The sequence below is a fragment of the Octopus bimaculoides genome, chromosome 15 (genome assembly GCF_001194135.2).
Source record: "Octopus bimaculoides isolate UCB-OBI-ISO-001 chromosome 15, ASM119413v2, whole genome shotgun sequence".
In the NCBI taxonomy this organism is placed as follows: domain Eukaryota; kingdom Metazoa; phylum Mollusca; class Cephalopoda; order Octopoda; family Octopodidae; genus Octopus; species Octopus bimaculoides.
Genome location: NC_068995.1, coordinates 750040 through 755229, shown reverse-complemented (window position 1 = coordinate 755229; position 5190 = coordinate 750040). Strand labels below are relative to the sequence as shown.

At 39.2% G+C, this 5190-nt stretch overlaps 1 long non-coding RNA gene across 1 annotated transcript in view; it reads left to right on the top strand.

The window, feature by feature from the left end:
- Positions 1–93: 93 nt before the first annotated feature.
- The window catches only part of LOC128249489 (uncharacterized), a 33139-nt gene continuing 28042 nt past the window's right edge, over positions 94–5190 (top strand). The window contains exon 1 of the long non-coding RNA XR_008265587.1: positions 94–219. This is a non-coding gene — a long non-coding RNA (uncharacterized LOC128249489). The remainder of the gene's footprint in view (positions 220–5190) is intronic.

Sequence of the window (5190 nt, the reverse complement as noted above, 5' to 3'; positions counted from 1 at the left end):
GTCATCGCCATGCTGCACTTTGGTGTAAATAAACTGCGGTGGTGAGCTCCCGAAATGGCCAGAGATATATGTGAATGTTGAATTTGACCTGTGAAGTCTGCTTATTATGAACTTTTGGATTTACTTGTGTGGAGGGAGTAAAAGACTTTTTTCAAGATGTCTGTGAATTTCACCTGTGGAAGTCTCTTTACTTATGAAGTCTGGACGTATTTGTATGAGGTAAGTAAAAGACTTTTTTCGAATAGCTTTTCAAATATTTAAAAAAAATATTTTAATCGTCTGATAAAACTTTTTTAGTCGGTGGACACTTATTTTATTTTATCTTTATTCTATATTTGTCCAGTAGACTTTTAATAGTTTTGAATTTTTAGTCGTTATATGTAACTTTTGATAAGACATTCTATTTGTATTTTATTAGAATATATATATTTTTACATTCTGTGATTTTATGTATATGTATTATTTTTTATGTGTTTGTAGACCATGGTGTATTTTTTTTTTATATATGATTCAATATTTGAGGGGTGGGGTTGTATGTAAAGTCGTTGACCCAAATTTAATGTTTCTTCTGTAACCAATGCTTCTTTATCTTCGTCTCTTTTCTATTTGAGCAATTCTTTTGCAGTCCTAGAAACCCCTTTTGCTTCTATCAGAAGAGACAAATATTATTTCTTGCTGTGTGTATATATATATATATATATATCTTTTATTTTTTACTTGTTGCAGTCATTAGACGGCAGCCAGGCTGGGGCACCGCCTTGAGGAATTTTAGTCGAATTAACCGACCTCAGTACCTATTTTTTGTTTTTTCTTTAAACCTGGGATTTTTCTTTTGGTCTCTCTTTGCCGAACCGCGAAGTTACGGAGATGCAAACACACCAACAATGGCTGTTAAGCGGTGGACACACGCAGACAGACACGCACAATTCTCAAGGCGTCGTGCAGTGCTACTGGAACGGAAACCACGTGGTTGCCGTGAAGCCAACTGCATTACTATGCGGCCATGACTGCGCATCTGCGTGTGTGTTGTTTAGTTACAAAGATTCTTTAAGAATCAGAAATTCACTGGTATTATTTTTATTGGTCGGTCAGCTGGCAGTCTCGTTAGAGCGGCGGAAAAAAAAAACTGTGTAGCGATATTTGTTCAGTCTCTACATTTTGCGTTCAAATCCTGCCGAAGTCAACTTTGTTTTCGGCCTCTCTGAGATTAAAATAAATTACTAATCAAGAGCTGGGATCGATGATATCGGTTAAATCTCTCTCTTCTCAAATTCCTAGTTTTGTCTCTGATTCAAAAATCTATACACTCAGAGACTTGTGTGTGTGTGTGTGTGTGTGTGTGTGTGTGTGTGTGTGTTTGTCTCCGCTTCCCGCACTGCTTGACAGCCGGTATTGTTTTGTTTACAGCCCTGTTAGCTAGCGGTTCGGCAAAAGTACTTGATAGAATAAGTACCAAATATTAAAAGTACTTGATAGAATTAGTACCAAATATTAAAAAAAGTACTACCTATCGATCTGTTTTGACTAAACTCGTCAACGCGGTGCCCCAGTATGGCCGCAGTCCAATGACTGAAATAAAAGATACCCCCACCCCATAACACCCATTTTCTTACTTCCTTCACTGGTTTCGTTCATTGGTGAGTCTTTACGTCTTGTGTGTGTGTGTGTGTGTGTATATATACATGTAACATACGCATCCATACACAAACATGTCTGTGTATTTCTGCCTGTACTCATTTCCACACACTGTTTATTGTTGTAAAGTCGGTATCATATGATCCCTTTTGTGAGAGTTAATTGGTGTATCGGGTACAGTGGCGGTATCATCCGGTTCACGTGGAACGAGTGACTGACTTGATTCTGTTAAACAGCAGCCTTTAAAATCCAAACCGTGAATAACCACATATTTTCACCTTTATGTGACTCCTCCTCGCTTCCGGTCCATTGTCTGTCTGCATGTGTTTGTGTGGCCATATTGCCTCAGCACACTCCCCCCCCCTGCTCTCTCTTTCTGGTTTACTCTTTCTTCTCCCTCTCCATCTATTTATTAACCTGTACATATATCTATGGATATGTATCTGTGATTGTGTTTGTGTGTGCATGTGTGTATATGTTTGTGTATATGTGTAAGAATGATTTCCTGTCTTCCTGCCTGCGTATCTATCTATCTATCTATCTATCTATCTATCTATATCTATCTCTCTCTCTTTTCCCTAATCTCAGTATCGCTGTGCCTGTCATTCGGTTTATCTCACTTATCTACTCGGCAATGTCTTCTCGTTTACCTGTTCATCTCTCTGTTATCTGTATCACTGGTGGTCTTTACGTCAATCTTTCTCCATATTCTGCACCCCGATGCCTTTGCAAGCTGCGATGTATGACCTCAGCGATGTACTCGTGACCAATGCTAACCTCAACAACTCGTCTCGGAGCACCGATAGCTGTGTGGTTAAGAACCTCGCATTGCAACCACCTCGTTGTTTCAGACAGATTCATTTCTGGGCGAATATCTTCTATTTTAGCCTTAGACCGATTAATGCTTTGCGAGTGAATTTGGTAGACGGAAACTGTGTGGCAGCCCTTTCTGTGTATTTCTGTGTGTGCGCGAACCTTTCTTTTTCTCACCCGTCACTGTTTGACAATCGGTATTCGTTTGTTTACATCCCATTAACTTAGCAGTTCTGCAAAAGTAACCGATTGAATAAGTACTGGACCTTTTAAACATTATTACCGGGGTCGATTTGTTCGACTAAATTCTTCAAGGCAGTACCCCAGCATGGCCGCTGTCCAATGACTGAAACAAATATAAGATCCATCAGCCTGCTGTATGAATTCTGGTTCCATCTCGATTCCACCGTCAAATGGCAGAATCGTTACTGTTGGATGCAATGCCTCGCGGTGGTTGTTCTGAATCTCTGGGTCCGAGTTCAAATAACACCGAGGTCATCATTGCCTCCTTTCATTCTTTCGAAGTCGATGAAAAAAAAAAAGTGCCAGTCCAAAATGGATTGGCAGAACTACTACAGGGTCGTGCTCGGTGCCTTGCTACAGGTTTTGCTTTCTGACAGCAGCCCCGGCTTCGTCACGAGTGCCAAGATCTATCGGTCTCCGTTGGCAGCGGCCTTCTCTTTGGCTGAAGATCAGTTGTGTAGAAAGGGGAAACTTGCAGTAACTTCGAAGTTCAGGCTGATTCGCCGTCGTCAAACTGTCCGTTCGCAATGATCAAGTCGCAACTCCGTAGACTCTGGCAACCTTATACTTGTGTGTGTGTGTGTGTGTGTGTGTGTTTATTTGTTGATTGTCGGAAGAAGCAATACTCGCTATCAGAATACAGGTTAATAATTATTTTCGCCGAATCGGTGTCTTCCTGCTCCGGATTTTCACTTTTGGGTGCACCGGGTCATCGGGCAAGTTAGATCTATCTATCTATCTATCGATCTATCTATCTATCTCTGCCTGCCTGGCTGTCTGTCTATGAACGTGCGTGCTGTGTATGTATGCATCGAGGTACAGCAAAAATTTAAACATTCCAAAAAACGCAGCCACAAAACGGTTTATTTCGTTTTATCCGTCTTGATGGAATTTCTTGCAATTTTGTGGGGGCGGACAGACTTTTGATTCATTGTTCTCATCTATCCGTGATTCCCCTAAAACCATTATTCAAAGTGATGCTTTTGTTCTATAAGCATTGTCCCTCATGTACACGCATATATAGCTTTATGCTTACAAGAATATGTATATTATATTTCGATATACGCACGCATATAGACACAAATTTGCATCTATCTATCTATCTGTCCATATGTATGTACACTCATATATGTATATATAGGTATGTGCGTGTATGCCTGTATTTACATACACACACAACCACACATGCTCACACACACACACACACACACACACACACACACACACACACACTGACATATCTATCTATCTATCTATCTACTTGTCTATATACTCACATACACAGGTGTGTGTGTGTCTGTATAAACATATTAAACACTTATTACACTTACATTCATTAATTTCATATTTAATAAACAAATTAATTGGAATCTTTTACCAATTCATCTTCTATTGTCGTTTCATTCTTCAAATAGTTTTCACAATGTCCACATTGCACGTGACGTTCTTATTTGTTCGTTTAATCTATGGGGCTTTGTGTATGTCTGTATGTGCGTGTGTATTTGTGTGTATGTTTGTATGTGTGTTTGTGTATTATATGTATGAGTATGCATGTTCTTTTATGTGTATGTTTATATGTGCATATGTGTGTCTGTTTCTGTATGTGTAAGTGAGAGAGAGAGTAAATCGAAATCATCCTTTCAAAGGTCGGAGTAGTTTTTTTTGTTTCACTTTTCATTAATGAAAAATGTAAAAATAAAAGTAACAAACAAAAAATTTCAGCAAGACAAAACGTGCATATGTATATATATCACCACCACCACCACCGCCAACGTCCCCACCACTACCATCACGTCGACGGCTACGGCCACCACCGTCGCTGCTACCCCATACCATCAACAACAACAACAGCAAACTAAAGAATATTGTTTTTTTAGAATTGTTCATAAACAATGGATGGTAAATATTTCTCCGTCAAACAATTCACAAAACAATGTGCATTGTGGTATTGAAACCTAAACCACACGGTTTATATACAGTTGAGACTGTTGTTGTATAGCCCCAGGTTAGGTTCGATCAGGGAATCCAATGCTTCATAGGATTGTTGGTTCAACAGCGAGGTTGTCAGAGTTTCGCGAGGTCATGATTGAGTCTCAGCGACGACTCTCACAATATTCCGACTCTCACAATATTCCGACTTTTTAAAACTTTTACCACTGATATACAAAATATATCATTGAAACTAGTTTGGTATACATGTAAAGAAATGTATTTTAAACATTTACGAGCTTTTGAAATTTAAGTGTATTTTCAACAACATATTTTCCTATATTTTTTTCCTACGTGGAAACACCACTCGCTCTTTTGCTGTATGTATATGTATATATGTACATATATATATATGTTTGTGAGTGGCTGTGTTGTAAATGGTTTGCTTACCAACCACATAGTTCCGGGTTCAGTCCTATTGCGTGGCATCTTGGGCAAGTGTCTTCTACTATAGCCTCGGGCCGACCCAAGCCTTTGTGAGTGGATTTGGTAGACGGAAACTGAAAGAAG